Consider the following 27,649-nt stretch of genomic DNA (forward strand, 5'->3'; position numbering starts at 1 on the left):
AAAATTTTTAATACTGAAGGTCTGTGGAGACAGTCATATGCCTTCTTAAAATCTACAAATGTTATTGCCAGAGGTTTGTTCCGTTTCTTGTAGTATGCCATAATCAATTTTAAACTAATTATCTGCTCTGCACAGCTTCTCCATGGTCTGAAACCTCCCTGATATTCCCCTAACTCCTGTTCTAATTGCTCCTTGATTCTTTCATATAGGATCTTGGATAGAATTTTATATGTGCAGTCTAGGAGAGAGATGCCTCTGTAGTTGTCTGGGTTGCTCTTATCTCCCTTTTTGTGTAGTGGGTGGATGATAGCTGTGGTCCAATGTTCGGGAAATTGTCCTGTTACCCAAATTTTTGTTAGAGCCATGTGTAAGGAGGTCTTGACTGTGTCACTTGTATATTTCCACATTTCAACAAAAACCTGATCTTCTCCACATGCCTTATAATGTTTTTGTTCTTTAAGAATTTCTTCTACTTCTTGGAAAGTTGGAGGGTTTAGTTTGTTAGGTTTGGTTTTTATTGGGGTATTTATGTTGATTTGTAAGGGTTCTTTGGGTTCCTCGGAATTCAGAAGTTTGTAAAATGCTTTTGCCTTGATTTCTGCATTTTCCTTGTTACTGTGTGTCATTCTTCCATCTTCATCATTCAGTATTAGTGTAGGGGCCTCATATTGTTGTAGTTGTTTCCCAAAGATTTTGTAGTAGTTCCTGGAGTTGGTTTTATGATAATTACCTTCTATAGACTTTATAATATCTTTATGAAATCCTCTCTTGATTCCTCTAATATTTTGAGTGAATTTTTTTCTTTCATTTTTTAGGTTGATGGCATTTTCTTCAGTTTTATGTGTTTGAAACTTAAACCATGCTTGGTGTCTATCTTCATGGAATTTGTCACATTCTGATGTCCACCATGCATGTTTCCTTCGTGGATTCAAGGGAGCTAGATTCTCTGCTTCTTTTTTAAGATTAGGCACTAGTTGTTCTAGATCATCCGTTAATTTGATGGTTTGTATTATTTGTTGGTACTTATTATTTTTAATTAGCTGATGTGGGTCAAACCTCCTTTTTATTTTATTAGTTTTTCTGGTCCTCTTCTTTAACGGTGTGAATTTGATTTTAATTTTAACCATATAATGGTCTGAGCCTGTGTCTACTCCTCTCAGTACTTTAACATTGTGGATCTCCTTATGAAAATTTTTGTCCATACAGACATGGTCTAGCTGCCACTCGCCCTTCCTCCAGTCTGGATGTTTCCAAGTTTTAAGTTTACTTGGCTTCCTCTTAAAGTATGTTGATTTAGATATAAGGTTGTGTTTTCTGCAGAGTTCTACAAGTCTTTGACCGTTTTTGTTTGTAAATTTATGTGGACTCCATTTTCCAATTATATCTTTGTATTTCCTTTCTTTTCCCAACTGAGCATTGAAATCCCCCAATAAGATTTTTACATTATTTTTATTTACTCTGTTCACAGTTTGTTCTAGAAGATCCCAAAATTTATCTACCTCTTCCTTTGTTTTTGTTAGACAATTTTTTTCATTTGTTGGGGCATGAGCATTTATTATTGTATAGGTTTTATTCATTGTTTTAAAGCTTAGAGTCGCAATTCTTGGTGATACTGCTTGGAAATCCGTTACTGAATCTATTATTTTCATGTTTACTAAAAACCCTGTTCCAAACTGGGGACATTGTTTCATTGCCCTCGGTCCTGGTTTCCAATTATAAATTCTGTATCCTTGTGATTCGAATGGGTCCTCTGTGGTGTTTCTCTTTTCTTGGATCCCTGCTATTAAAATTTTTTGTTTATTTAGTTCATCAGTGAGCTCCTTGAGTTCTCCGGTCTGAAGTAGTGAGTTTATGTTGTGTGTTGCTATATAATTTATTTGCTCATGTTTAATCTTCTTTTTGTGTTTTAGTGTGCATTTGGATGGTTGCAATCGCTCCGATTCGCTGCTGTCTTCTAGTTGACTACCCACCGAATTCGATGTAGCCTTTTCCTGCCTTTTTGAGCAGAACGGTGGAATTTTTTTCCTAAAAGACCTTTCCACTTTTGACTGTCGAAGGTTGTCAACCTTAGTTGGAGCAAGTTCCGATTTACAACTCCGGTTGTTAACCGCAGTGGGTGTGTTTGGTCCGCGAGAGCTATTTTATTTCACTCAAGTCCGCCAGTAAACCCTATCCGCCACCTGGGACGCGCCATGTAGGAGTATCACCTCTCCTCCTACTATGACAGCATAGTAGGTTCGTGGATTTCGATCGATAATTTACATTCTCAGTCTTAAGTACTAACCACGAAGACTCGCTTGGAATTATTGTATCCACACTGTATTTTAGTACCCTGTTTTTCCGCTGTAGGCATGTCATCTCAAGATCTGGTATCTGTATCTTAACTAATAAGCTTTTCTCGGTCTCAGGTGCGCCTATCATATTTGTTGTTTAAGTTTGGCTGGGTCCTTTCAGTAGCAGGAACAAGCCCGGGCCCCTTAGGAATGTTTGGTCGGTTCCACTGGCTTCATGGTTTTCTCAAAGGCAACATACACATCGGAAATGCTAGCCGGCGGCAGGGGGTTCTCATTCTGTACATAGTGCCACCTTCCTCAATCTGCAGATCCCGTAGACAAATTAAGTTTATTGTCAAAAATTATTGTGTACGCTGTAGCCAAGCTTTGATGACCTTAAGCTGTAATTTAAAAAAATAAACTATAGTGAATTTAATTGAAACATTTTAATATTAATTATAAAAAAGGAATACAATATAATCCATGAAGGGTAAAGCAGTAAGAATATCCTAAATCAAAATTCATTTGTTTGTATTAATCTACTAATTATAGAGACAATGGTGTCTCGCTCTCGCTTTGTTCAGATCATTCTGTTAGTTCATTGTGGTTCGGTCACCTTGTTTCCTCAATGAGTGCTCATTTTCGTTCAGTGTTAGATCGTGTGAGCCGGTTGTAAAAATACATGAGATTAAAAGGACTGACAAACTATAATTTGCGAAAAATACCATACCTGTGGTATGAAGACTTAATATGACGAAAAGTTAGCGAAGAAAGAGTTTCAGTTTTATTTAAAGTATAACTCAAGACTAGTTTTGTGAAAAATCAGTTTAAATAACTTTCAATGATTCATTTTGGGACTGTATTTGGAAAAGATAACTGTTAAATTGCTTCGTAGTGCAGCGCAGCCATAGTCCATTGTTCAGTGACCTGCCAATATTAACTATCAGCCTAGGATCTCTAGTCGCTGTAGAAAGCAAATACGGAAATCATTTTTGCTACGAAAAAGTAGTTTCAAAACATAACCAAAGTACATTTTAGTTGCTAGGCCCAAGACTATAAAATCAGATAATGTAAGACGTTTTTTATCTGTGATTAATATTTGTCAGCGAAATAAATTAACGACGTTTAGTTAACTATAAAATTAAACTGTATTTAACCTGGATCTGGGATAGTTTTATCTTCTTCCACGTCCCTGAGATACATCGATGTGTGCTTCATAACAAAATCTGCTACAAGAACTTAACAAGAAAGTAGCCATGTAAGCACATCGAACTTTTAATATACGACCATCAATAAAAAAATAACCAGGAGAATACCAGATAAAATACATCGACGCATGCCACCGTGGGGCTTCGACATCAAGAGTATTAGGAGCCCAGCTCGAAAATATAGAAAAGACTTTGAAAATCCAGTAATTCGATGGAGGGGACTTTGATCCTAATCTTACCAACGCAGAAGAAACGGAATTCGACCCACTATCAGAGAGAAGGAAGCATTCAACAAAATAAGGGGAAGAATCCGGTGTTCAGACAGGACTGTGAGACGTCTGGAATCTACAGTTAATATAAAACATCCAGGACTAAAAAGCAAACCACATAATTCGTAATTATAGTTTATTTTAAGACTTTATTAGTTGTAAAATCACGAACAATTAGTGAAGCGTAATTATTTAATTGTGTGTATTATAAATTTTATTGTAACTAATCTGTGATTCTCTTTGTTTCATGCCCCTGTCTTCAGTTAACTCAAGATTTCAACATAATTTCACTGAGAGAATATTTTATCAGTGAAGGTTTATCTGAATACTGAAGTATTGCTGGTGAAATTGATCACGATTACGAAAGGTAAATACGCAGGTAATTGAAAATTTGCCTTTTGAGTAGCATCTTCATTTTGATGTGTGGTAGTGCAGATATTTAGACTAGTAATCAATTCAAGGCAACATATTCTGTAGTTATTGTTAACTAGTTAGAACAGTGTTAATTCCCCCAGTTATGTGTGAGTTAACATCGATAGGGAATAGATTTGTGGAGAGGTGTATTGGAATTTTTGGCGATAGTACCTTATAATTACCAGGATAGCATCTAAAGCTATCGTACTCATGTGGTAATTGTTAGAAGAGGAAGGATGGAACGAAAAGGCTTATAGATCTCGGATCACGAGAAAATTTAGCAGATTTTGATAATAATGAAACAGGAAGCTTACCCATGCCAAAAGTTAACAGAGTCTATAATCTTGAATCATCGAAGCCAGGTCCCTCTTCTTGATTATTCAACATTGTGAACCTAATTCGGAAACAGTTTTACCCGATAAGATTGAGCAACACACACAACCAGTTACAAAATCAGACGAAGTACCTATCTGACGGATGGTTTCTCATCCGTTTATGGCTTTTCTAATTAGACGAAAAACAGGAAGAAAGGGATAAGCAGCTACTCGCCGAACTAGTATAGAACGATAAAGAAAGGGAAAAGAGACAGGAAGAGATGGACAGAGAAATGGGAAGCAGAACGAGGTACAAAACTCGCGTAAAGGGATAAAAAGAGGTTTGACCACTTACATCAGATCCTTAATGAGCTGGTTGAAATAAATAGGACGAACGAAAGTTATCGGCCTTACTTGTTCAATTAAAAATAGAGGTAGAATGATTCCTATCGCACCTTGAAGTAGAAACAGAGAAAAACGTAGACTAATATCTCGTGAAACAATGTCGAAAGGGGAAAGTTGATATGTCCAAATGGATCAAGAACAAAAATGCTGAAATTAATACAAAAGTAAATTCTTAAATAGATTCTGCTATTCAGTCAGCTAATAAATGTTCAGACAAGGATACACAAAAACCATATTCGAAGATTTCAAAGCAGAATTTCGGCAAATTAAAGACAACGTAGTACTTGAACTTCCTAATTTGGTCTGCTAGAAAACAAGAAGAGTTGAGAAAAGTGGTTTATAGTCCTGAATACTACAATCCCAAAAAAAAGGTAGCTTACGGAAGTATTTCGAGCGCTACATTAATGAAACGCGAAACTGGGACGAACCTATCTCACCTCGCGAAATACTGCGAAAATCGAAAGCCAAATTACCTGTCAATATTTGAAAAAAAGTTTGATTTAGGTACCAGGTACCGATCTTGAATGCTTTTTGTCAATAACTGATTCTCTTGATTTGATTCAAGAGAACCTCACACAAATGAAAGGAAACGGGAATAATCAAAATTTTGGTGGGAATTCTAGGGAAAATGACCACAACCACAATAATGGACATATCCATAATCGGAACAATAATAACTATAACCGAAGTAGAAATGGCCATGGAAATGGAAGTGGGAACGGAAATGGAAACCTTCCCTCTAAGCCAGCACCACCCTCTAATTTTAATCGAACTTGCAGTCCTATAACAACCGGCATTCAGACCAATACCAACAACCAAACCATAACAGCCGCAGAAACAAGATATTACGGTAACTTTGATAATGAAAATTATCACCCTGATAATCAAAACATGGGGAACCAGTGGCGTCAAAATTGCAAGCAAGGGCAGCCTTCTGCTGGTGCTGGTGCGGATGCTGTCGTTACTGAGCAGCATTTACAGATGCAACAACAATTAAATAGCCAGAGTAATAACACGCCACCGATCCCAACTACCTCAACATCGTGGCCGCAGACCAGTCGCAATGTACGCGTACTAGATGTTACGGAAGAGTCCTGTAACGCACAGACCCATTAGATAAAGTACACTACTGGCCATTAAAATTGCTACACCAAGAAGAAATGCAGATGATAAACAGGTATTCATTGGACAAATATACTATACTAGAACTGACATGTGATTACATTTTCAAGCAATTTGGTTGCATAGATCCTGAGAAATCAGTACCTAGAACAACCACCTCTGCCCGTGATAACGGCCTTGATACGCCTGGGCAATGGGTCAAACAGAGCTTGTATGGCGTGTACAGTTACAGCTGCCCATGCAGCTTCAACACGATACCACTGTTCATCAAGAGCAGTGACTGGCGTATTGTGACGAGCCAGTTGCTCGGCCACCATTGACCAGACGTTTTCAATTGGTGAGAGATCTGGAGAATGTGCTGGCCAGGCCAGCAGTCAAACATTTTCTGTATCCAGAAAGGCCCGTACATGAACTGCAACATGCGGTCGTGCATTATCCTGCTGAAATGTAGGGTTTCGCAGGGATCCAATGAAGGGTAGAGCCACGGGTCGTAACACATCTGAAATGTAACGTCCAGTGTTCAAAGTGCCGCCAATGCGAACAAGAGGTGACCGAGACGTGTAACCAATGGCACCCCATACCATCACGCCGGGTGATACGCCAGTATGGCGATGACGAATACACGCTTCCAATGTGCGTTCAGTGCGATGTCGCCAAACACGGACGCGACCATCATGATGCTGTAAACAGACCTTGGATTCATCCAAAAAAATGACGTTGTGCCATTTTCGTGGTTGAGTACACCATCGGAGGCGCTCCTGTCTGTAATACGGCGTCAAAGGTAACCGCAGCCATGGTCTCCGAGCTGATAGTCCATGCTACTGCAAACGTCGTCGAACTGTTCGTGCAGATGGTTGTTGTCTTGCAAACGTCCCCATCTTTTGACACAGGGATCGAGACGTGGCTGCACGATCCGTTACAGCCATGCGGATAAGATGCCTGTCATCTCGACTGCTGGTGATACGACGCCGTTGCGATCCAGCACGGCGTTCCGTATTACCCTCCTGAACCCACCGATTCCATATTCTGCTAACCGTCATTGAATCTCGACCAGCAATGTCGCGATACGATAAACCGCAACCGCGGTAGGCTACAATACGACCTTTATCAAAGTCGGCAACGTGATGGTAAGCATTTCTCCTCCTTACACGAGGCATCACAACAACGTTTCACCAGGCAACGCCAGTCAACTGCTGTTTGTGTATGAGAAATGGGTTGGAATCTTTCCTAATGTCAGCACGTTGTAGGTGTTGCCACCGGCGCCAGCCGTGTGTGAATGCTCTGAAAAGCTAATCATTTGCATATCACAGCATCTTCTTCCTGTCGGTTAAATTTCGGGCCTCTAGCACGTCATCTTCGTGGTGTAGCAATTTTTATGGACAGTAGTGTAAAAATGACCAGTCTTTGTCTTCGAGGCTGGTCGCAGAGAATGATGGAGGCAATGATGAACCCGAGTGCCAAAGTTACGATATAACGACGGCATAAAGTTGCAGGATGACCTTAGCAAAGAACCCAGAAAGAGTACTCAGGCAAAGACAATGTGGTACAGGGTATGATTAAGGCATCTATCAATGATATACTTGTAGATATAATTATTGATACTGGAGCTACTACTTCCGTGGTTAGCTATAATTTGTACAAGCAACTCAATTTAAAAAGTAAGATTTCCGTTTTCTCTCTTCAGAAATGTAATGTTACTGCAGCTTTTGAGGTGCAGTCACATATCGATGTTGTAATTGAGAAGGAACTACTGAAAAGCATCTTCTTGATATTGAATAAATTTTCGGTCTCTTGTATCTGGAGATGGGATTTCCTGTGCGAAGCAGGTAGACATTTCAGAACGTATAAGTATTATCTGACAGTGGAACAACTAAAAGAAGTTTGCTGCATGTTGAATAATTATACTAAGGTATTTGGCGATAAGACTGGAATTATAAAAGGTTACGTGTACCATATGGAAGTTTAGCCCCACAGAACTTTATGTCGATCTTCTTACCCTGTAACTTATTTCAAAAAGAAGCAGTGACCAAAGACATCCGCAAAATGTTAGATTGACAGATCACTGAGTCGTCAAATTCTTCGTACAGAAGTCCGTTGCACACCAATGCCAAGTCAGAAAGTAGTATTTGCTTGGTTTTGGCACATTAACAAAATAACTGTACCTGTCTGGATACGACCGGAAAAATTCTTCGGAATGAAATACTTAATATCTGTGCACTTAAACTCCTTGTAGTGGCACGTCAAATTAGATAAAGGATCTAGGAAGTGCAAAGCCTTCATCTTGTGTGGTAGGAGCTATTAGTTTCGAGAAATGCCATTTGGTCTAAACGAGTGGAGGGGTTTTTATCGCTGTGCCGGATACTATATTGGGACCAGAGCTGCTTCATAAAGTTACTCCCCATGTAAATTACTTGTTAATCGCCACAGAAACGTGGAAAGAACACATTCAGTTACTAAAAAGAGTGTTTGAAAATTCACAGACTACGTGGTTACTGTGAACCTGATGAAATCTAAATTGAGTAAGACTGAGATTAAGCTTTTAGGCCATATCATAATACCATTAGGAATAAAATTAGACCCTAAGACGCTGGATGTTATCAGGCATTTCCCCCATTCTACTAACAAGAAAGAACTGAAATCGTTTCAGAGCCTCGCTTCTGAAACTGTGTATGGGATCAAAATGCAGAGGTCATCGGTCCCTAACCCTACACACTACTTAATCTAATCTTCAACGGGGGTAGCAGCACGGACCGTGACTAGGCGCCCTAGACAGCGCGGCTACCCCGAGCGGCGAGCCTCGTTTCCTTTTTCTTTAAATTCGTGCCCAATCAGTTATTGTACAGTCACCATTTATGTGTTTCTTACAGAAGAATAAGCCATAATATTGGTCACAGCAACATGGAGAAACATATGAACAAATAAAAACTTAATTAGTAGAAACAGGTATTTTGCATCATCCAAATACGAATGAGGATGTTTGCTTGACTTCTGATACATCAGCAACAGGCGTAGGTGCTTGCTTATTTCGAGCATCTAAGAATGACGATCGACACGAAATTAGAAAGATAGGTTTTGCCGGCTGGATGTTCTCCGATTGCGAGAGAGGTTATACCTTAACAGAATTGAAAGCATTTGTCATAAAATGGGCTCTGGAAAAATTTAACGGTTTCGTGTATGACAAACGAATTAAAGTGTACTGTGACCACCAATCAGTAAGCATCTTATTATCGTGTCGACTACTTCATGCGAGGCTTGCCAGATGGGAGCTGGTATTACAAAGTTACGACTTAGAAGTAATCCATGTAAAAGGAAAGGAAAAAGCGTGGCAGATGCTCTTTCGAGACTACCTAAACTGCGTAAAATATCAGAGCAGACATCCAGTTTGAAAGTCGTTCCTTTTTATTTTTTGAGTCATCAGTAGTCTGACTGATTTGATGCAGCCTGCCACCAAATCCTATCCTGTGCCAACCTCTTCATCTCAGAGTAGCACTTGCAACCTACGTCCTCAGTTTCCAATCTCTGTCTTCCTCGACAGTTTTTGCCCTGTACAGCTCCCTCTAGTGCCACTGAAGTCATGCCCTTATGTCTTAACAGCTGTTCTATCATCCTGTCCCTTCTCCTTGTCAGTGTTTTCCACATATTCCTTTCCACCGGCCTCTGTGGCCTAGCGGTTCTAGGCACTTCAGTCGGGAACTGCGCTGCTGCTGCTGCGGTCGCAGGTTCGAATCCTGCCTCGAGCATGGGTGTGTGTGATGTCCTTAGGTTAGTTAGGTTTAAGTAGTTCTAAGTCTAGGGGACTGATGACCTCAACATAAGTACCATAGTGTTTGGAGCCATTTGAATTTTTATTCCTTTCCTCTCCGATTCTGCGCAGAACTCCTCGTTCCTTATCTTATCCGTCCACCTAATTTTCAACATTCGTCTGTAACACCACATCTCAAATGCTTCGATTCTCTTCTGTTCCGGTTCCCCCACAGTCCACGTTGTTGTTGTTGTTGTTGTTGTTGTGGTCTTCAGCCCTGAGACTGGTTTGATGCAGCTCTCCATGCTACTCTATCCTGTGCAAGATTCTTCATCTCCCAGCACCTACTGCAACCTACATCCTTCTGCATCTGCATCTGCATCTGCACCATTCAATGCTGTACCCCAACCGTACATTCTCAGAAAAGGCCCATGTTTGGTACTAGTAAGTTTTTCTTGGCACGGAACGCCCTTTTTGCCGGTGCTACTCGGCTTTTATGTCCTCCTCGCTCCGTCTGTCATTAGTTCTTTTGCTGCTTAGATAGCAGAATTCCTTACCTTCATCTACTTCGTAACCATCAATTCTGATGTTACGTTTTTCGCTGTTCCTGTTTCTGCTACTTCTCAGTACTTTTGTCTTTCTTGGATTTACCCTCAATCCATATTCTGTACTCATTAGACTGTTCATTCCATTCAGCAGATCCTGTAATTCTTCTTCGCTTTCACTGAGCGTATCAATGTCATCAGCGAATCGTATCATAGGTGTGCTTTCACCTTGAATTTTAATTCCACTCCTGAACCTTTCTTTTATTTCCGTCATTGCTTCTTCGACGTAAAGATTGGACAGTAGGGGCGAAAGACATCATCCCTCTCTTATACCCTTTTTAATCCAAGCACTTCGTTGTTGGTCGTCCACTCTTATTATTCCCTCTAGGGTTTTGTACACATTGTATATTACACGTCTCTCCCTATAGCTTACCCCTGTTTTTCTCAGAATTTCGAACATCTTGCGGCATTTTACATTGTCGAACGCTTTACCCAGGTCGACAAATCCTATGAACGTCTTGCTTCCATCATCAAACGCAACGACAGAATTGCCTCCTAAAGCTAAACTGATCGTCATATACACATCCTTAATTTTCTTTTCAATTTTCCTGTATATTATTCTTGTAAACATCTTGGATGCATGAGCTGTTAAGCTGATTGTGCGATAATTCTCGCCCCTGTCGGCCCTTGCTGTCTTCGGAATTGTGTGGATGATATTTTTCTGAAAGTCAGATGATATGTCGCCAGATTCCTTCATTCTACACACAAACGTGAATAATCCTTTTGTTGCCACTTCCCCCCAATGATTTGAGAAATTCTGATGGAATATTAACCATCCCTTCTGCCTTATTTGAACGTAAGTCCTCCAAAGCTCTCTTAAATTCTGATTCTGATACTGGAGCCCCTATCTCCTCTAATTCGACGCCTGGTTTCTTCTATCACTTCAGACAAATTTTCCCCGTCATAGATGCCTTCAATTTACTCTTTCCTCCTATCTGCTCTCTCCTCTGCATGTAACTGTGGAATTACCACTGCACTCTTAATGTTACCACCTTTGCTTTTAATTTCACCAAAGGTTGTTTTGACTTTCATATATGCTGAGTCAGTACTGCCGACAATAATTTTTTTCTCGATTTATTCACATTTGCCATGCAATCATTTTCCCTCAGCTTCTCTACAGTTCCCATTTATCCAGTTCCTAAGTGACTTGTATTTCTTTATTTTCGAATTTCCCTGAGCATTTTTATACTTCTTTGTTTCATTGATAAACTTTGTACCTATGTTTTTCATTCCAGCTTCTGTGATTGCCCTTTTTAGAGTTGGCCATTCCTCTCCATTTGTATTGCCTATTAAGCTAATCCTTATTGCAGTATCTATAGCCTTAGAGAACTTTAAATGTATGTCGTCATTCCTTGGTATTTCCTTATCCCACTTTCTTGTGGCCTGATTCTTCCTGACTAATCTCTTAAACTTCAGTCTACTCTTTGTCACTACTACATTGTGATCTGAGTCTATATCTGCTCCTGGGTAAGCCTTACAGTCGAGTGTCTGATTTCTGAATTTCTGCCTGATCATGATGTGATCTAACTGGAATCTTCCTCTATTCCCGGCCTTTTCCAAGTGTACCCCCCGCTCCTGTGATTCTTGAACAGAGTATTTGCTATTACTTGCTGAATCTTGTTACAGAACTATTTGACAAGGCCGTTGGCAGAATGAGGGTGACTTCTTATGCCGGAAGTATTTGGCCGCCAATGCCGATTGTTAATCAAAATTTAAGCGGTGGCGCCCTAGCAGGTTAACGTCTGATTATATGGATGCAATGTTGTGGTGATTTGTGTACAAAGTCATTTTAATTTTTACGTTTGACGTGCCAAAACATCACTCGTGTCATATGTTGTGCATCTGGAGATTTAATGGAAATACTTTGGATGTATCTGGGACAAGACGTTTATAATAACCTGTACGAAGATTCGATAATGGTAAGATAGTTTACCGAAACCGGTAATCCACAGTAAAGTGTTTTATTGCGATCGTAGCTAAGAAGTTTTTCTTCTCCTAAGAAAATTGGTTTTGGTGTTCTAGAGCAGTAAAAACTGTAAAGAAATCGTTTTTCATGTGAAATTTTCAAAAGATTTTGAGTTCTCAGACCTTAGTTAAAGTTTTAATGCTTATGAACTGCCATTCGCTTCAATGATACTCAACGTCCACGCGTGTTGCGCAGATAAGATTGAAGTCTGTTGATGGGTTAAATGTAAACCGACTATTTGTTCCTCAAGATGTAAGTCCGATTTAAAAACAATGGAGGTCGTCTGGAACTAAAGCGTGTTGAATATTTCCACTTAATTATCTCGAGACTAGTTGTTTTTCTCGCGGTATATGTTCTTACAAAGACTAACTGCGAATACCAGCGTGTCTTAAGCTCTCTTATAAACATGTTAACCTGTCGTTGCTTATGTGTACCTGACTTTTTGTGTACAGAATCTGGTAACTTTAAATGAGTGTAATTAACTGTGACTAAGTCTACTGTGAAACTGTGAAAGGACTTGTTGATACGCGCCAAAGCATAAATTGTGGAAGAAACAGTTTTTACAGTCATCACAACAAGGCACGAGTTTTTTAACTCACGGTTGCACACGGGACAAACAGAGCAAATATTGGTAACAAACGTGAAGGAAATGTGATCAGTGTTTGCGATAAATGTACGAGACTTGCGTCTACAAAAAAAGGAAAGCAGTATACGGACTGCGTAGATGATATGACGAAGTATGAGATACTGTGTATACCGTGAAGTGTATGCCTAGAATAATACAATCAAATGTATAAATTTACGTGTTTCCAGGTATTCATATCAGCATTGACTGTGGTCTCATAATGTGCACTGTTCCAGATAATCAGTCTCCAGCCGACCAGAAGAAAGCTCAAGACACAGTGAATAAACGAAATTGTGAACTATATAATATGCCAAGTATTTCAAGTCATTTTACGGGACTTTATATATTGATCAACCATCAGAAGGGTCAAGTATGTGTTAAACAAGATATTTAAGTATGAATAATAAGCTGACCTTTGAAAATATGATCTTGTCATGGTGCCTTCGAGATTGAGGCCTGTGATACAATTATTTACTGCCCCCAGTCCGGGAACCAATGTATCCACGCTCTAACGGCCTTAAGCAGTAATTTTAATAAAAAAAACTTTAATTAGTTTAACTGAAATATTTTAGTATTATAGTAGTTATAAAAAAGGAATACAATATAATCATAGGAGAGTAAAGGAAAAAAGTATACCATAGATTAGAATTCGTTTTAATATAGAAATCGTATTAAAATATTAATGACAGAGACAATAGTGTCTCGCTCTCGCTTTGTTCACATCACTCATAGGCCGAAGTCCGGCCCCGGTAGCTGAGTGGTCAGCGTGACGGAATGTCAATCCTAAGGTCCCGGGTTCGATTCCCGGCAGGGTTGGAAATTTTCTCCGCTCAGGGACTGGGTGTTGTGTTGTCCTAATCATCATCATTTCATCCCCATCGACGCGCAGGTCGCCGAAGTGGCGTCAAATCGAAAGACCTGCACCAGGTGAACAGTCTACCCTAGGCCAGATAATGTAAGACTTTTATATCTGCGATTAATTTTTGTGAGAGAAGTAAAGCAACGACGTTTAGTTAACTATAAAAGTAACGTTTATTTAACCTGTATCCTGGATAGTTTTATCTTCTTCCACGTCCACGAGGTACATCGATGTGTGCTTCATAATAAAACCTACTGCTAGAGCTTAACCAGAAACAAGCCACGTAAGCACATCGAACGTTTAATACGACTATCAATAAAACATAGCCAAGAGAACACCAGATTAAATACAACACTTTTGCTCCATGACCTTCAAATGTGATCTAATAGTTGTATTTTCTAACTTATCATGTTCTTGACGTATCCCTTATTACAGCCTACCAGTGAAAGAAATTGTTGAAATTGTCAGTTTCTTTAAAAGTAAAATTTTAATTTTGAATGTTGTAAAATTTTTTTTCTTGTTTGCAAGTTGTGACCGTTAATTATTCTTAGGGCGTCTTTGGATTTTTTCTCTAACTAACTACTTTGTCTCGGGAGGGGGGGGGGGAGGCAATGAGGATTTATTTCCTGAGGTAGTATGTTTAAGAAATTGGAAATATTCTTCAAGTTAGAGCCCTGACAAAAGCAATCATTTCATTTCATGATCATGCTATTGATTGGTTTTTACCTCTTTGGAGACATAATGTGCCCTAATTTGAAGATTATTTGTATTGTTCCTGTTATTTCCATGGAGCAGAATTCTGTGGCCTTATAATTTTTTCCTTGTAGTCAGAGCTGGGTCATTTAACAATTTTTAGTGGGATACTTGAGTTTTCCTATTAATGAGTCACTCTCGATAACTGCTGGCACTTGTTATTTATGTAATAAAGACATGTTTGTCTTTCCATTAAACGGTGTATGCTGTTGAAGAGAAATCCCTCGAGATCCAGTCCTTCAGTTTCTGCCCTTACCCGGAAATCCTTCGGGTTTCACGACACTTACTAATTGTGTAAGTGAGATGTACACTGTCCATTGTAAGTTCGGTTGGTATGATCAGAATTACACACCATGTTCCAGCAATACAGGCTGGTGAATGTACGAAAATGATGCAGAGGCAGACACAATTCCTAATAGAAGTACGGTCAGGTTCGCTTTACGTTCTGTTCTATGCAGCCGGCCGTTGTGGCCGAGCGGTTCTAGGCGCTTAAGTCCGGAACCGCGCCGCTGCTACGGACGCAGGTTCGAATCCTGCCTCGGACATGGATGACTGTGATGCCCTTAGGTTAGTTAGGTTTAAGCAGTTCTAAGTCTAGGGGACTGATGACCTCAGATGTTAAGTCCCATAGTGCTCAGAGCCCTTTGAACCATTTTTATTCTATGCAGCTGGCGTGCGTCAAATCTCAAAACAACTTGGCAATTACCCAGCTGGCAGTAAGCCAAAGAAATATAATATCTGTAGTACGTTCACTGATCGCGCAGAACATGACATCCCTAAATCCTTCTCGTGGCACACACAACAGTCACTTAGCACATCACAACACGTTTCGCTACAACCATTTGAACAGCTGACAGAAAGTAATGGTTTCCTCAAACAAATATATCCCATATCACAACAAAACCCATTACAAACAACACGGACAGAAACCCAAAAGAACATAAGGTAAGTCACCAAAGAGAAAAAATGCAGTTTTAGAGGAATATTTTGTTACTTTACATACTCGATGCTTCTGAAACAGAAATCCGCCAACGATTGTCACTAACTTTAGCTGTACTTCACTATCTAAAACATTTGCGAAACAAACATAATGCCCATGCAACTCGGAATCTTTGCATCATGTGATTTTGCATCATGTGATAGAGGTAAAAATTTTTTTATGCGCGGTGCATCTAGTTCCAAAGCCCTTCGCATCTTTATATCCATGATTTCCATCATGATAGAAATCTGCCAAGGACAGAACTTCTACTTCTGGTATGTATCGGGTAGAAAAATGCACCAATGATGACTGATATCGGTGGAAATCGATCTGCAAAAGGTAAACAAATTATGTTTCCGCGACTGGCTGCTACATTCTTTATAATTTCATATTCCACGGTCGCTGCGCAGAGAGGGAACCTTATGGAGCCCAAAATTCTGAAGTTTAAGATGTTAGTAAGCAAGAATCAATACGCAAAGAAGTGAGATACGGAATTAGTAAGGAAAGAAAAGACCCGCTTGAAGTTCTCTAAGGCTGCAGATACTGCGATCAAGAGTAACTAAGTAGGCAGCTGAGATGAGGAGGAATGTACATCTCCAAAAAGGGCAATTACAAAAGTTAGAAAGGAAAACGTAGGTACAGAGAAGGTATCTGCGAAGAAACCATGGGTAACAGAAGAAATATTTCTGCTGATCGGTGAAAAAAGAAAGTACAGAAATATTAAGGAAAACTCGGGCATACAGTCGCTTAGGAATGATATGAGTAGAAAGTGCAGGTATGCTAAGACCAAACCGCTGCATGAAAAATGTGAAAAAAATCGAGAAAGAGACGATTGTCGGAAGGACTGACTCAGCATATAGACAAGTCAAAACAACCTTAGGTGAAGTTAAAAGCAAGGGTGGTAACATTAAGAGTGCAATGGAGATTCCACTGTTAAATACTGAGGATAGTGTGGATAGGCAGAAAGAGTACATTGAAGCATTCTATGAGGGGAAAGACTTGTCGAATGTGATGGAAGCAGAAAAAGGAATTGATTGTGAAGAGATAGGGAATCAAGTATTAGAATCAGAATTTAAAAGAGCTTTGGAAGACTTAAGATCAAATAAGGCACAATGGATAAACAACATTCCACAAAATTTCTAAAATCATTGGAGATATCGCAACAAAAATACTATTCACGTTAGTGTGTAGAAAATATGAATCTGACGGTATACCATCTGACTTTCGGAATAGTATCACCCACACAATTCCGAAGACTGCGAAAGCTGACAAGTGCGAGAATTAACAGTCAGCTTAACAGCTCAAGCATCCACGTTGCTTTCAAGAGTAATTTATAGAAGAGTAGAAAAGGAAGCTGAGGATGTGTTATATGGTGATCAGCTTGGCTTTGGAAAAGATGAATGCGCCAGACAGGCAACTGTCATGTTGTGGTTGATAATGGAGGAAGGACTAAGAAAAATCAAGACATTTTTGTAGGATTTGTCGACCTGGAAAAACCGTTCGACCATGTAAAATGATGCAAGACGTTCGGAATTTTGAAGGAAATAGGGGTAAGCTATAGGGAAAGACGGATAACATACAATATGTACAAGAGCCAAGAAGATGTAATAAGGGTGGACGACCAAGAACGGAGTGCTAGGATTAAAAAGACTGTAAGACAAAGATGTTGTCTTTCGCCCCTGCTGTTGAATCTGTGAATCGAAAAAGCAATGACGGGAATAAAAGAAGGATTCAAGAGTGGGAGTGAAATTCATGGTGAAAGGATATCAATGGTAAGATTCGCTAATGACTTTGCTACCCTCTGGGAAAACGAAGAAAAATTATACGATCTGTTGAAAGGAATGAACAGTCTAAGGAATGGAGAATGTGGGTCGATAATAAATCGTAGAAAGGAAGAACTAATGAAAAGTAACGGAAATGAGAACAGGGAGAAACTTATCGGAATTGAAGGTCATGAAGTAGATGTAGTCAAGGAATGCTGCTATCTAGGCAGGAAAATAACCCAGGACGGACGGAGCAAAGAGCACATAAAAAGCAGACCAGCACTGGCAAGGAGAGAATTCTGGACCAAGAGCAGACTACTACTATCAAACATAAGTCTGAATTTGAAGAGTTTTCTGAGAATGTATATTTGGACCACAGCACTGTATGTTAATGAAACTGTGGGAACGTCGGAACGGAAGAGACTCAAATAATTTGAAATGCGGGGCTACAGAAGAATATTAAAAAGTAAGTGAACTGATAAGGTAAGAAATGAGGAGTTTCTATGCAGATTTAGAGAGGCAAGAAGTATATGGAAAATACTGACAAGAAGAGAAAAAATGTCGAGGAAGACTGAGATTGGCAGACATTTACCAAATAATTGAGGACGTAGGTTGCAAACGCCACTTTGAGATGAAGAGGTTGCCGCAGCAGAGAAATTAATGGGACCGCGTTAATCCAGTCAGACGACTAGGACTAAAAAAAAGAAGGGTTCGCTAGAGTATAGAACTAATGAACAGCAGCAGAAAATGGTATAATGGGAGTAGGATTCGTTATGAATAGAAAGGTAGAGTAGAGAGTGATACGGTTGTTTTCCTCAAAATCGACATCAAACCAACACCTACAACAATAGTTTAGGTATACTTGCCGACGTCGCAAGCAGAGAATGCAGAGCTAAAGTATATGAGGATGGCCCGTCCGGTTAGCCGTGCGGTCTAACGAACTGCTTTCAGGGCGGGAAGGCGTGCCGGTCCCCGGCACGAATCCGCCTGGGGGATTAGTATTGAGGTCCGGTGTGCCGGCCAGTCGGTGGATGGTTTTTAAAGCGGTTTTCCATCTGCCTGGGCGAATGCGGGTTGGTTCCCCTTATTCCGCCTCAGTTACACCATGTCGGTGATTGCTGCGCAAACACTGTCTGCATGTACGCTTACATCGTCATTACTCTGCCAAGGAAACATTTGGGGTTACACTGTCTGGTGTGAGACGTTCCCGGGGAGGTGCGGGGGGGGGGGGGGTCCACTGGGGGCCGAACCGTACAATAACCCTGGGGTCGGTGTGGCGCGGCGCTGGGGGTAGTGGACTGCTGTAGCCTGTTGTGGAGTTGTATACCACTGAGGGTACAAAGCGTCTCTGTCGCTTCTAGGTCCCCAGTTCAATACTATGCTGCTATACAACACAATATGAGGATACTCCAAGGGTAATTCAGTACGTAAAGAAAGACTGGAAAGTGGTTGAAGTGAAAAATAAAATGTCTGCGGAAAATATGGGATTGGTAGTAGGCACGAGAGAGGAGAAAGTTTATTTGAGTTACGCAATAAATATTAGTTAATAATAGCAAATACTCTGTTCAGGAATCACAAGAGGGAGAGGTATACTTGGAAAAGGCTAGTAGTTACAGAAAAATTTATGTTGGATTACGTCATGGTCAGCAGAGATTCTGAAATCATATATTCGGTTGTAAGGCGTGCCCAGGAGCCGATATAGACTCAGATCACAGTTTAGTAATGATGAAGAGTAGGCTGAAGTTTAAGAGACTAGTCAGAAAGAATCAATGCACAAAGAATGCAGAAGTACTAAGGAATGAAAAGACACACTTGAAGATCTCTGAGGCTATAAGTACTGCGACACTGAGTATATATAGAGCATATGAGTACCTAAGTATCCAATTAGGCTGAAGATGAAAGGACATCTCTAAATGGGGCAATCACAGAAGCTGGAAACAAAGATGTAGGAACAAGGAGAAACGTATCTGCGAAGAAACCATGGGTAACAGAAGAAAGACTTTGGCCATTGACGGAAGAAGGAAGAAAAGAAGTGTGCAAGGAAACTCACGAATACAGACATACAAATCACTAAGGAAGGAGATAGGAAGTTCGAGGACACTAAGACGTACTCGCTGCTTGAGGAATGTGAAGAAACCTAAAAAGAAATTATCGTAAGAAGGACTGGCTCAGCACACAGAAAACTCAAAACAACCATTGGTGAAGTTATAAGCAATGATAGTAACATTAAGAGTGCAGTGGGAACTCGGCTGAAAAATGCACAGTAGAGAGCGGATGGATGGGAAGAGTACATTAGAGGCCTCTATGAGGGGGAGGACATGTCCAATGACGTGATAGAAGTTGAAACAGGAGTCGTCAGGGAAGAGATAGGGTATCCAGTATTGGGATAAGAATTTGAAAGAGCTTTGGACGACTTAAGATCAAATAATATGGGATGGGTAAATTTCTATCCGAATTTGTAAATTCGTTGGGTGAAGTGGCAACAAACTGACTGTTCACGTTGGTGTGTAGAATGTGTGACTGTCGTTAAACTATTAGGTTTTCTTTAAAAATATCAAGCACACAGTTCCGAAGATAGCAAGAGCCGACAAGTGCGAGAATTATCGCACAATCAGCTTAACAGTTCATGTATCTAAGAACAATATACAGAGTAATGGGGAAGAAAATTGAGGATGCGTTAGATGGAAAGCTAAAGGTGACAGAGAGGCTGTTTTGCTTTGGAGTTGATGGAAGCGAGACAGCAGAAAAATCAAGAAAAGTTCGTAGGATTTATCGACCTGGAGAAAACGTTGTACAATGTAAAATGGTGTAAGGAGTTCAACATTACTTGAAAAATTAATACACTACTGGCCATTAAAATTGTTACACCAAGAACAAAATACAGATAATAAACGGGTATTCATTGGACAAATATATTGTGCTAGAATTGACATGTGAATACATCTTCACGCAGTTTGGGTGCATAGATCCTGAGAAATCAGTTCCCAAAACAACCACCTCTGGCCGTAATAACGGCCTTGATACGTCTGGGCATTGAGTCAAGCAGAGCTTGGATGGCGTGTGCAGGTACAGCTGCCCATGCAGCTTCAACACGATACCACAGTTCATCAAGAGTAGTGACTGGCGTATTGTGACGAGCCAGTTGTTCGGCCCCCATTGACCAGACGTTTTCAGTTGGTGAGAGATCTGGAGAATGTGCTGGCCAGGGCAGCAGTCGAACATTTTCTGTATCCAGAAAGGCCCGTACAGGACCCGCAACATGCGGTCGTGCATTATCCTGCTGAAATGTAGGGTTTCGCAGGGATCCAATGAAGGGTAGAGCCACGGGTCGTAACACATCTGAAATGTAACGTCCACTGTTCAAAGCGCCGTCAATGCGAACAAGAGGTGACCGAGACGTGTAACCAATGGCACCCCATACCATGATGCCGGGTGATACGCCAGTATGGCGATGACGAATATACGCTTCCAATGTGCATTCACCGCGATGTCGCCAAACACGGATGCGACCATCATGAAGCAGTAAACATAACTTGGATTCATCCGAAAAAATGACGTTTCACCATTCGTGCACCCAGGTTCGTCGTTGAGTACACCATCGCAGGCGCTCCTATCTGCAATACAGCGTCAGGGGCAACCGCAGCCATGGTCTCCGAGCTGATAGTCCATGCTACTGCAAACTTCGTCGAACTGTTAGTGTAGATGGTTGTTGTCTTGAAAACATCCCCATGTGCTGACTCAGGGATCGAGACGTGGCTGCACGATCCGTTACAGCCATGCGGGTAAGATGCCTGTCATCTCGACTGCTAGTGATAAGAGGCCGTTGGGATCCAGCTCGGCGTTCCGTATTACCCTCCTGAACCCACCGATTCCATATTCTGCTAACAGTTATTGGATCTCGACCAACGCGAGCAGCAATGTCGCGATATGATTAACCGCAATCGTGATAGGCTACAATCCGACCTTTATCAAAGTCGGAAAGGGGATGGTACGCATTTCTCCTCTTTACACGAGGCATTACAACAACGTTTCACCAGGCTACGCCGGTCAACTGCTGTTTGTGTATGAGAAATCGGTTGGAAACTTTCCTCATGTCAGCACGTTGTAGGTGTCGCCACCGGCGCCAACCTTGTGTGAATACTCTGAAAAGCTAATCATTTGCATATCACAGAATCTTCTTCCTGTCGGTTAAATTTCGCGTCTGTAGCACGTCATCTTCGTGGCGTAGCAATATTAATGGCCAGTAGTGTATATCCTCTTGAGATAGAGATTTAATATACAATATGAACAAAGATCAAGACGAAATAATGGGAGCTGAAGACCATGAACGAAGAGCTCGGATTAAAAATGGTGTAAGATAGATATGTAATCTTGTGACAAAGCTGTCCAGTCCATACCTCAAAGAAGCAACGAAGGAAATAAAGGTTCACGAGTGTGTATAAATTCAGAGTGAAAGGATATCAAGGATAAGTTTCGCTGATGATTTGTTCTCATAAATCAAAACGGGAACAACTACTGGATATGTTGGAAGGATGGACAGACTAATGTGTACGGAATATGGACTGAAAGTAAAACGAAGAAAGAACACAACGAGAAATGGCAGAAATAAGAACAACGAAGGAGGAGAAGTTAAGGAATTCTGTTACATAGGCGGAAAATAATATTGGACGGAGCAAGGACATAAAAAGCAGACTAGCACTGACAAAAAGGCCATTCGAGGCCAAAGAAAGTCTGCTATTATCAGACATAGGCCTTAACGTGAGGAATAAATTTCTGATAACGTATGTTTGGAGCATAGTATTGGATGGCATTGAAATATGGACTGTGGGAAAACCAGAAAAAAGGAAAATGGAAGCATTTGAGATATGGAACTGTAGAAGATTGTTGAAAAGTAGGTGGACTGGTGAGGAAAGGAATGAAGAGGTTTCCCGCATAACTGGCGAGGAAATGTGCAAATGGAAAGCACTGAGAAGAAGAAGGGACAAATTGAAAAGACGTCTCTTAAAACATCAAGGAATATGTTGCATGGCAGTAGTGGGAACTTTAGTCGCTAAATGTAAATGATGGCAGAGATTGGAATAAATCTAGCAAATAATTCAGGACATACGTAGGCTTTCCCGGTGTAATAAGTCTTGAAAGTCTCTTCGGGTTTTACCAGCTGACAAGGGGAATGCCACGGTTGTAATGAAGCGGGATGATTATGTCCTAAAAATGGATTTCTACTCAACGACCCGGCGGGCAGAAGACTATCTAGTGACCCCACAGAAAGGATCAAGCGCAAGACACTTTCATTACCGCAAAAGAGTTCGTTGTCGGAAGATTTACGTAAGAAACTTCATCCAGTTGCTGCCGTTCCGCCTAGGATGTATGGTCTGCCTAAGTTGCATAAGGAAGGGTTACCTCTACGCCCTATTGTTAGTAATTTGGGTGCACCCACTTATAACCTGACAAAGTAGTTATCATCTATTCTCAGTCCATATGTTGGCAGTGTGAACACCATATCTCCAATTCGGTGGATTGTATTCGACAATTGAGAACTTTGAAGTTGAGTCCTTCAGACCTATTAGTGAGTTCTGATGTGGTATACCTTTTTACACGAGCTCCTCTGGAAGAGTCCCTTAGTTTGATCAGTGAAAACCTGGATGAAGAGCTGGTGAAACTTTTTCGTCGTGTGCTGACAAGTATTTTTTATTTAACGGTAACATTTTTGAAGAGACTGACGGAGTGGCTATGGGTAGTCGTTTATCACCAATAGTCGCCAATTTATTTATGGAGGACTTCGAGGATATGGCACTGAGGACTTCAGCTTTGCAACCAATGTGCTTCTGGAGATATGTAGATGATACATTTTTCGTCTGGCAGCATGGACGTGATACTCTTAATAGATTTTTGGACCACTTCAACTGTCTTCATCCCCGCATCAAATTTACTATGGAGGTTGAAAATGATGGGATGCTTCCATTTTTAGACGTTATGGTTTATAAAAAACCAGATGGTATTTTGGGACACAGCGTTCATCGAAAGCCGACCCACACAGATCGGTATCTGCATTCTTAGAGTTGTCATCCACCACACCAACGCAGTGGCGTCCTTAGGACTTTGGTACCGATAGCATACGCCATTTCCGAAGCGGACAGCTTAACCCAAGAACTTCCGCATTTGATGGCTGTTTTTAAGGAAAATGGATTCTCTGAGAAGCAGATTCGTCGGGCTATGGAGTTTGGACCGTCTCTGGAGGTGCATGAAGAGGAACATAGATCAGTGGCCTTTCTTCCTCATGCTGGAGGCGTATCGTTTAAGATTGGACGAATTTTAAGGAAGTTTAACATTAAGAGTGTGTTCCGTCCACCTCCCAAGATTAGGGCACTGCTCGGCTCCGTGAAAGATGATTGGGGCTTAGGAGACCCGGTGTATACAAAATCCCGTGTCAATGTGGGAAGGCTTACACTGGCCGTTCGATTCGCACAGTTCATGACAGGTGTGTGGAACATCGCCGTCATACGAGGCTACAACAGCCGGAAAAATCGTCAGTAGCAATACACTGTTTAAATGAGGGAGACAGTATCAAATATGATGAAACTGTGGTAGTTGCCAACATTTCCAGTTTTTGGAACAGTGTTTATAAAGAGACAATTGAAATTTGGTTGGCTGATAATTTAATCAACAGAGACAATGGGTTTCCTCTTAGCAAGACGTGGAATCCTGTATTATCTCGCATCAAAACTGAACGTCCTTCGGTGCGGCCCTGAGTGCGATATATCGTTGCTAACAGTGTTCTACTAAGGGCGGCGCCACCTCCATGGCTTGGAGGACAGTAACCGTGATGGGCGGCGCAAGCACCTTGTACTGAACGGTGGCCTATACAAGGCATCGATTTGCAGCCTGGCGTCAGTTCTCAGCGGGACTCATCAGCAGAAGCAGCATTCTCCTGAAGATGGCGACCAGTTGGATCGCCGAAATATCAAGTTCATTTTAGGATCCGGCAGCAAACCCGGAGTGACTTTCAATTGAGGACATATCTTGCAGTTGCTATTCGGAGTTAAAAAGTTGGTACACGAGAGAAATTCATGTCGTCGGAAGAGTGGTGGAATCAAACAGAACTTATAGGTAGGGAGCATCTAACGAATAAAGCAAACTACGTAATTAATACAAGTTACACAACATTAACTAAACCAACCCTAATGTATGAATGCCTTCAGATTTGATAAATATGTTCAATTACCTTTTTTGTCCTAACATCTCTAAGACAGCTACAGTTACGAAGACCAAACGATTTATCTGGAATGGTCCAATGTACAGGAAGAACAGTTTCTGTAATTTTCTTCGCCTTACAGGAGAGGCAGTGGTTTCTCAAGAGCAGCTTCTCCACAGAAAAAAAGTTGATTCATCCTTTGCATTCCTCTTCTGTCGTTGCAAGGCCGCTTTACGATTACTTGCAATTGTTTCCACAATCATATGTTGTGTGTGTGTCCGTTTGCTGTCTCACAAAATGCAACCATTTCTTTGTTTCTGTCCTCTGGTTCCCGATTCACGAAAATTTTGGCTTGTGACATCTTGATTGTGTCATGAGGGACCTGAATCATACTAACTCAAAACCCATGATGTAGCCTTCCAAAGTGTCACGCCTTTTTTTCCAGTAGATCCGGCAAAGATTTCCCAACTTTTTCGCACTTCACCTGCTCGGTTTCCTTTGGTTTGGTACGAGGCAGCGTAAATTGCCTTCATCTTCCTTCTCCATAGCGCTTCCTTTCACGTCTCCAAAACGAACTGTTGTCAGAAAGCAAGTGTTTCAAATTCCCAGCCACACCTAGGCAGTCATACCTGAGGGCCATCACGACAGATCTGCTGGTAGCCCCTTCCAGTAGCGTAAGTGTGACGTACTTCGACGCTAACCCGACAGTTGGGGTTGAAGCGGTGACCACCTTTTGTCCTCACAATCGGACCCCACATGTTGATGGCTCAATAGTCACGTAATTTCCTATGGATTATAGGGGGAAAGGGAATGGCTGCTTTGTGGAACGAGATTTTGTCGTCTGGTACTTCATACAGATTTCCACTACTTGTCTCGCTCAGCAGTCTACGGGGTTAAAATACATGATTTCTTTCAGTTTGCTAGCATACCTCCCTGGACCAAAATGTGTGTAGCTCAAATCGGTGTACCAGATAAGCTTATTTATCTGCTTCTCTTGCACTCATATCGCCCTTGCCGATCAGTTTAGATTTTTACAGCAGAATGATATATTGTTTCTCAGCGGATAATACTGCCTCAGCGCCAGGAGATTCTTATCATTCATCTTCTCTTTTACTTTACGTAGCATTAGATCTCTATCTTGTTCTTTCCTTATATTTCTCAGGGCTTCACTAATGAAGTTCTCATACTGCACACCTTTCCAGAACAGAATGTCACACCTTCTCTCATTGATTTCTGCTTCTGTGCCAAGAATCAACACGACTGGCGAGTGCAATAGTGCATGGCCAACTACGTTGTCTTAGCCAGGAATGCGCTTAATTTTAAACGAAAAATCCGGTAGGTAGGCGCCCAGTGAGATAGCCGTCCATGCGTAAGTTTTACAAAATGGCTCTGAGCACTATGGGACTTAACTTCTGAGGTCATCAGTCCCCTAGAACTTAGAACTACTTAAACCTAACTAACCTAAGGACACCACACACATCCATGCCCAAGAAAGGATTCGAACCTGCGATCGTAGCGGTCGCTCGGTTCCAGACTGTAGCGCCCAGAGCCGCACGGCCACTCCGGCCGGCTAAGTTTTACAGATATCGTAAGTTCCAGGGCATGGAATATCTGAAACACAGGGACAATGGCTAAGGCCTCTGAATTTAGCGTTCAGCGTAAGCAGGAAGTTATTGTGTACCAATTTTAACAGATATGACCAAGAAAAAGGCGGAAACAATCTCTAATGAGGGAGGCCAAGAAAATCTATGCAACACCCTCTATACCACTGCACCAGGAATTCTGTCATCCGCCACAGCAACGATCGCGATCAAGAAAACCAGCAAGTGTTATTGCAGGACAACTCATCACGGATGGTTTTGATCTAAATGAAAGCTGGAAAAACGAATGGTCAACAAAAACATTGGGAACAAGAGCCCATCACCTTGATACCACAAAGAAGCCAGAAGGTTTTGACCTACCGAGGAACCTTTGGTGCCGCCTCAACAGGTTAAGGACTGGACATGGTTGTTGTAGCTACTTCAGGTACAAATGGGGCTGGATCAGTTCACCAATGTGTGAATGTAAGAGCAGACAGTTGAACATTTAGTCCAACGCTATCCACTTCATTTATACCCTGGAATTCCCGATGACTTGTTCACTCTCACACCCAGCTGAATTAACTGGTTGAAAAACACGGACTTTAAGGTTTAATCTTTTCTAATATCATATGTATATTATATAAAATCATTTGCCTATATCAACTGTACATTGTATAAAATCACCATACGATTAAATACATAAATAAATAAACGGATATGACGAGACTCAATGCTTCTTCATCGTTGCCCGTTTCAGCCACCATATTCTGTATCAAAAGCAATGGACCTGTTCGCACTGGTCGTGAGGCATCTCGGTGTCTCGTCCTTTGATGTCAGAACAGATTAGGTGAAAATACCATGCTCTGTTATCCACTGTGGATTGGCACGGTGAGGCGTCTTCGGCCAGGGCTAGGACGGGCCCTGTTTCTGCAGTCAGAAGAGCGAAACGGGCCACAGCCTTACTTCTGTGAAATCTGGTCAACTCCCAAGGAACATTCCCCCCCTCCCAATGAGATTGAAATGGTTCAAATGGCTCTGAGCACTATGCGACTTAACTTCTGAGGTCATCAGTCGCATAGAACTTAGAACTACTTAAACCTAACTAACCTAAGGACATCACACACATCCATGCCCGAGGCAGGATTCGAACCTGCAACCGTAGCGGCCGCTCGCCTCCAGACTGTAGCGCCTAGAACCGCACGGCCACTCCGGCCGGCCCAATGAGATTCACTGACAATCTTCTGTCAACAAGGAAGACCTAGAGACCATACTTCTTTTAATTTCCCTGTCTATGATAAAATTTTTATTTCTTTTCAGACTCCTTATAGCCAAAATTAGGTGTGGTGGATAGTACACATTTTCTAATATTTGCTGTAATTTTATTCGATTTATCCTGTCAAATGCCTTATCAAAATACTAAATCCACTCTGCACTTCTCGTAACAACAGTCTGCAATAACAAAAGTATTCTTACCTGTACCGTCAGACAATAATTGGAGACTGCTGTTAAATGTATTTTCTAAATAGTTACGCACATTAACGTTGGCGAAAATCTGCACATTTGCGTCTAAATCTACACCT

Source organism: Schistocerca serialis, chromosome 1 (assembly GCF_023864345.2).
Source record: "Schistocerca serialis cubense isolate TAMUIC-IGC-003099 chromosome 1, iqSchSeri2.2, whole genome shotgun sequence".
NCBI lineage: Eukaryota > Metazoa > Arthropoda > Insecta > Orthoptera > Acrididae > Schistocerca > Schistocerca serialis.